Here is a 7,612-nt window from a genome sequence, read left to right on the forward strand (position 1 = left end):
AACACATTACTTATAGCGTATCGTGGTACGGTGGTTTTAAGAGCATGCAAGGGAGTACCCCATGGTGCATGTTCGAATCTTCTCACGGCTCCAACTTATTTTTCACACACACTATATATATATATATATATATATATATATATATATATATATATATATATATATATATATATATATATATATATATGTCGTACCTAGTAGCCAGAACGCACTTTTTGGCCTACTATGCAAGGCCCGATTTGCCTAATAAGCCAAGTTTTCCTGAATTAATATATTTTCTCTATTTTTTTTCTTTTGAAATGATAAAGCTACCCATTTCATTATGTATGAGGTCAACTTTTTTTTATTGGAGTTAAAATTAACATAGATATATGACCGAACCTAACCAACCCTACCTAACCTAACCTAACCTAACCTATCTTTATAGGTTAGGTTAGATTAGGTAGCCGAAAAAGTTAGGTTAGGTTAGGTAGGATAGGTAGCCGAAAAACAATTAATTCATGAAAACTTGGCTTATTAGGCAAATCGGGCCTTGCATAATAGGCTGAGAAGTGCGTTCTGGCTATTAGGTACGACATATATATATATATATATAATTATTATTAAATATGACCGAAAAAGTAAGATTAATAATTCTAACACGAATTTTCTCGATCTTTCTTATGTTTCTTTCCACTGTTGATGGTAACTGAAAAATCAATTCTCCAAAATTCATTTTTATTTCTAGTCTGACGCGACACTTGAGCGCGTTTCGTAAAACTTATTACATTTTCAAAGACTTTAGTTTACACACACACACAACTATAACTGAATAGAGCTTAGATAGATAGATAGATAGATAGATAAAGATTAAGCCACCCAAGAGGTGGCACGGGCATGAATAGCCCGTAAGTGGTACAATTTTTTTTTGTTTTTTCTCAGTATTCTGAGGTTGCATTTAACCACCAAGCTGTTATCGCGGGGGAGGATACTGCTTCACAGTCTTTATGAGGCTGTCCAGCTGCTGGACACCTTTGTTGACCAGGAGAGTGGCTGTGTTGATGGCTTCAGGGTGGCCACTGCATGATTCAGGAACTCTTAAAGCTCTTCTAAGGTCATTGGTTGCTTCACATTCCAAAAGATAGTGAAGTAATGGCTTTTCTGTGACAGTTTGGCAGAAGATGCACTCTCTCTGTCGGGGTTCACCAATCTCCCAGTTGCATCTGTAACCTAGACGTAGTCTATATAACCTAACTGCTATTTCCCTGTGGATTCCTTTTGGGATATTTAACCTTTCTAATTTGGTTGCCTGAAGATACCATGTTGCAGATGGCGAACCTTCAGCTATTCTCTGGTGCAGGTCGGCTTTGTTGAGATGTGAGAGTTTTTTGGTGATGATGTTTTTTATGTTCTCTAGGCTGGGTTGAATTGTTTTATGTATCACTGGATGACGAGTTGCCAATTTAGCAATTTAATCAGCTTTTTCATTTAATGGGATTCCAATATGGGATGGGATCCAGTTTAAAGTTATGTTGAGTCCTTTGCCTTTAGCGACTGCTCCAAGATACAAAATGGTGGTAATTATTTCCACATTATCTTTCCAGAATAAAGCTTAAACATCTACGATTTTTTATACCTGCATTTGGGTGAGGTGATATGTTACAACAGTTTTGGATGAGGTGAAAACAAACTTTCAACACAAGAAAGAACACGAAACAATGGGTATTGAAGGTAAGAATGGAAGTAATTGCAGAGGGCCTATTGGCCCATATTTCTTGATGCTTCTATATTGGAGCGGAGTCTTGAAGTGGGTAGAATATAGTTGTGCATTAATTGGCTGTTGATTGCTGGTGTTGACTTCTTGATGTGTAGTGCCTCGCGGCTTGACTTCTGCGAGGCTTGACATCTGCGAGGCACTACACATCAAGAAGTCAACACCAGCAATCAACAGCCAATTAATGCACAACTATATTCTACCCACTTCAAGACTCCGCTCCAATATAGAAGCATCAAGAAATATGGGCCAATAGGCCCTCTGTAATTACTTCCATTCTTACCTTCAATACCCATTGTTTCGTGTTCTGGCTTGTGTTGAAAGTTTGTTTTCACCTCATCCAAAACTATTGTAACATATCACCTCACCCATATGCAGGTATAAAAAATCGAAGATGTTTAAGCTCTATTCAGTTATAGTTGTGTGTGTGTAAACTAAAGTCTTTGAAAATGTAATAAGTTTTACGAAACGCGCGCTCAAGTGTCGCGTCAGACTAGAAATAAAAATGAATTTTGGAGAATTGATTTTTCAATTACTATCAACAGTGAAAAGAAACATAAGATAGATCGAGAAAATTCGCATTAGAATTATTAATCTTACTTTTTTCGGTCATATTTAATAATATGTCTACAAGAAAGACTGCTACCAAAATATACTAACATATATATATATATATATATATATATATATATATATATATATATATATATATATATATATATATATATATATCGTACCTAGAAGCCAGAACGCACTTCTCGGCGTACTATGCAAGGCCCAATTTGCCTAATAGGCCGAGTGATTTTCATTATTTCCAATAAATTGTTTCCTAGTGGTTTATTTTAAATATTATTATTATATTATATTAAGAACATAAATTATTGACATAGTTATGTTAGTTTAGGTTAGGTTAGGTTAGGTTAGGTTAGGTAGGGTTGGTTAGGTCCGGTCATATATCTACGTTAATTTTAACTAAAATTTACAAAAAATTAGCTCATACATAAGGAAATGAATAGCTTTATCATTTCATAAGAAAAAAATTAGAAAAATATTGAAATTCTGGAAAACTTAAAAAAAGTTACGGGCTCACCATAGCGTGCTACTTGGAACTTGTTCCATGTAGCTGAATCTATAACAACAACACAATAATAAAACCACGGGTGACATCTCCCGTCACGCAGGGAGCAGTCGCACCTCCACAGATCTCCAGTATCAGCTCTTGATACTGGTAATGGCTCTCAAAAGGGCCTCCCTTTACGGGCTATTCATGCCCGTGCCACCTCTTGGGTGGCTCAATCTTCATCAATCATAATATTTTTCACGACCAAAGATCACGTTCACTCCAAACAAATCTACCACCTTCGGGCTATTCATGCCCGTGCCACCTCTTGGGTGGCTCAATCTTCATCAATCATAATATTTCTACTAAATTGGCAACTCGTCATCCAGTGATCCACAAAAACAACCCAATCCAGCCTAGAGTACAAGTATAACACCATCACCAAAAAACTCGCACACCTCAACGAAGCCCATCTACACCAGAGAGTCCACCAAGTTAGAGAGTCCATCTTCAGTCCACCAAGTTAGAGAGTCCATCTTCAGTCTACCAAGTTAGAGAGTCCATCTTCAGTCCACCAAGTTAGAGAGTCCATCTTCAAGCCACCAAGTTAGAGAGTACATCTTCAAGCCACCAAGTTAGAGAGTCCATCTTCAGTCCACCATGTTAGAGAGTCCATCTTCAGTCTACCAAGTTAGAGAGTCCATCTTCAGTCCACCAAGTTAGAGAGTCCATCTTCAAGCCACCAAGTTAGAGAGTCCATCTTCAAGCCACCAAGTTAGAGAGTACATCTTCAAGCCACCAAGTTAGAGAGTCCATCTTCAGTCCACCAAGTTAGAGAGTCCATCTTCAGTCCACCAAGTTAGAGAGTCCATCTCCAGTCCACCAAGTTAGAGAGTCCATCTCCAGTCCACCAAGTTAGAGAGTCCATCTCCAGTCCACCAAGTTAGAGAGTCCATCTTCAAGCCACCAAGTTAGAGAGTCCATTTTCAGTCCACCAAGTCAGAGAGTCCATCTTCAATCCACCAAGTTAGAGAGTCCATAATCAGTCCACTAAGTTAGACAGGTTAAATATCCTGAATGTAATCCACATTGAAATAGCAGTTCGGTTATATAGACTACGTCTAAGTTACTGATGCAACCGGGAAATTGGTGAACCCGTTTACTACCACTTTCCACACGAGCCTTAGCCCTTACCAGCGTTCCAGCGTTCTGCTACTGTTTGATTGTTGCCGCCGAAGGCGGCTAGTTTATTGTGCACCCCATACTCATCCTGTGAGCGGTAGCGCAAAAGCATTACAGAGGGCACAAAAGGTCTTTATCAGACCTCATCTTAGTTTATTACATAAACAGTTTCATCTATCCTTCACACCTTATAGTTACAATGTCAGCTAGTTACTGCTACTATTTCATCAGTCTGTTCTCTTGATCTGCCATTACGTACAAAATATAAAGTACTAACCTAACCTAAAATGCTCGAACCCAAGCAACCTACCTAACCTAACCATTTTAGAAAGGGATTTCCGCAAGTCGCTACTTTTCATAGCATGTTGTAATTCTCAAGCAGGGAGGATTATAACAAACATTTGACGAATTGAAGAGGACGAGTTGATCTCTGCAGAATTACTCCAAATTCAGACAACACAGTGTTTCAAATGCTTCCCTCGCAAGAAGAGTGCATAATATGGATCAACTTGTACTCTTACAAATTACGTCTGAATTTGGCCGTTTGGCCGAAAATGGACGTAAATTGAAAATTAAAATTAAATGAAAATAAATTTTGGATTTGCTTTTCTTCCAAAACAGCAAGTTAAGGATCGTCTGGTAGGTTAGGAGGGCAGGAAGTTCTCCCAAGGTTTCAAAACGTCATGAAAACCGTTAATTGAAAGTTTTCTCTCCTAACCTAACCGAGTAAGCCAGAGGACTGAAACAGAAAACGGGACAGTACGTCACTTTCGTGAGCCGATTTCATTTACAATTACGTCCATTTTTGGCCATAGCGCGCATATGAGCGAAAAACTACGTAATTTTAAGAGGATGGGTTGATGGACATCATTGTGGTCTGCCCCTCAGCACTCAGTTAACACCACCGGGACACACCAATCACTTCTGGGAACAAGCACACCAAGTGGTGCAAATGCTTGTCGAAGGAGTCACGTGTTTGCTTCTGCTTGCAGTATTCTGCCAAGAGTTAGTCACACTTTTTTTTATCCGGCCATGTCACCTGCTGCATTTGCCATATTTCGTGCGTATTTTAATACTTCCATATTTCGTGCGTATTTAAAAGTTGCCATATTTCGTGCGTATTCAAAAGCTGACATATTTCATGCGTATTTTACATTCCCATATTAAATTATAATTGCCCAACCTCGTAAGACGTTCACCACGTGAACCTCATTGGAACCCTGAACTTACGATGCACGATAAACGCGCCCCCGCCCGCCCGCCCGTACGTACGTACGTACGTAAATGCACGGTACAAGACAGGCAGAAGAGGACGGGTCGTGAAATAGCGACAGGGAGATGGAGGAAGAAGGGAAGAGGGACTTGATGATTGATTGATTGATAAAGATTAAGCCACCCACGGGCATGAATAGCCCGTAAACATTACTTGATGATAGGTGTGTGAGGGTGATATACGAGCTGTGGGTGAGGGGGAAGCTAGAGAGAGGTGGGTGAGAGGATGCATGAGACGGGTGGGTGACGGGTGGGTGACGGGTGGGTGACGGGTGGGTGATGGGAGGGTTCCGTGGGAACAGTGCCAACTCTACCATATGAAACCAGCATAAGCGATTGTCTCAAGGGAAATCCCCAGCGTCTTTACTATGCCTGCTGGGCCGAGGAGAGAGAGAGAGAGAGAGGACGGGGGTGGGGCAGAAAGGAAGAACAGGGGGGTAGAAGAGCAAGTAAAAAAAGAATGAGAAATAGCAGAATAGTAATATAGCAAGAAATAAAAAGATAACGAGCAGTGTTGTAGGAATGAAAGGTAATAAGGTAATAAGGAAGGAAGTCGGAGAAGGTGCTTATTGTATAAATGATACTGGAACCAAAACGGAACTGTTGCACAAGACAACAGGTGCAGGGACAAGCCAACAGGTGCAGGCACAAGGCAACAGGCACAAGGCAACAGGTGCAGGCACAAGGCAACAGGTGCAGGGACAAGGCAACAGGTGCAGGGACAAGGCAACAGGTGCAGGCACAAGGCAACAGTTGCAGGTACAAGGCAACAGGTGCAGGGACAAGGCAACAGGTGCAGGGACAAGGCAACAGGTGCAGGGACAAGGCAACAGGTGCAGGGACAAGGCAACAGGTGCAGGCACAAGGCAACAGGTGCAGGGACAAGGCAACAGGTGCAGGGACAAGGCAACAGTTGCAGGCACAAGGCAACAGGTGCAGGGACAAGGCAACAGGTGCAGGGACAAGGCAACAGGTGCAGGGACAAGGCAACAGGTGCAGGGACAAGGCAACAGGTGCAGGGACAAGGCAACAGGTGCAGGGACAAGGCAACAGGTGCAGGGACAAGGCAACAGGTGCAGGCACAAGGCAACAGGTGCAGGGACAAGGCAACAGGTGCAGGGACAAGGCAACAGGTGCAGGCACAAGGCAACAGGTGCAGGCACAAGGCAACAGGTGCAGGGACAAGACAACAGTTGCAGGCACAAGGCAACAGGTGCAGGCACAAGGCAACAGGTGCAGGGACAAGGCAACAGGTGCAGGGACAAGCCAAAAGGTGCAGGGACAAGGCAACAGGTACAGGCACATGGCAACAGGTGCAGGGACAAGACAACAGTTGCAGGCACATGGCAACAGGTGCAGGGACAAGCCAAAAGGTGCAGGGACAAGGCAACAGGTGCAGGGACAAGCCAAAAGGTGCAGGGACAAGGCAACAGTTGCAGGCACATGGCAACAGGTGCAGGGACAAGGCAACAGTTGCAGGCACATGGCAACAGGTGCAGGGACAAGCCAAAAGGTGCAGGGACAAGGCAACAGGTGCAGGGACAAGCCAAAAGGTGCAGGGACAAGGCAACAGTTGCAGGCACATGGCAACAGGTGCAGGGACAAGACAACAGTTGCAGGCACATGGCAACAGGTGCAGGGACAAGCCAAAAGGTGCAGGGACAAGGCAACAGGTGCAGGGACAAGCCAAAAGGTGCAGGGACAAGGCAACAGGTGCAGGGACAAGGCAACAGGTGCAGGGACAAGGCAACAGGTGCAGGGACATGGCAACAGGTGCAGGGACATGGCAACAGGTGCAGGGACAAGGCAACAGGTGCAGACATAAGGCAACAGGTGCAGGCACAAGGCAACAGGTGCAGGGACTTGGTAACAGATGCAGGGACATGGCAACAGGTGCAGGGACAAGGCAACAGGTGCAGGGACATGGCAACAGGTGCAGGCACAAGGCAACAGGTGCAGACACAAGGCAATAGGTGCAGGCACAAGGCAACAGGTGCAGGCACAAGGCAACAGGTGCAGGGACAAGGCAACAGGTGCAGGGACAAGGCAACAGGTGCAGGGACAAGGCAACAGTTGCAGGCACAAGGCAACAGGTGCAGGGACAAGGCAACAGGTGCAGGCACAAGGCAACAGTTGCAGGCACAAGGCAACAGGTGCAGGCACAAGCCAACAGGTGCAGGGACAAGGCAACAGGTGCAGGGACAAGACAACAGGTGCAGGCACAAGACAACAGGTGCAGGCACAAGCCAACAGGTGCAGGGACAAGACAACAGTTGCAGGCACAAGGCAACAGGTGCAGGCACAAGCCAACAGGTGCAGGGACAAGACAACAGTTGCAGGCACAA

Source organism: Procambarus clarkii, chromosome 34 (genome assembly GCF_040958095.1).
Source record: "Procambarus clarkii isolate CNS0578487 chromosome 34, FALCON_Pclarkii_2.0, whole genome shotgun sequence".
NCBI lineage: Eukaryota > Metazoa > Arthropoda > Malacostraca > Decapoda > Cambaridae > Procambarus > Procambarus clarkii.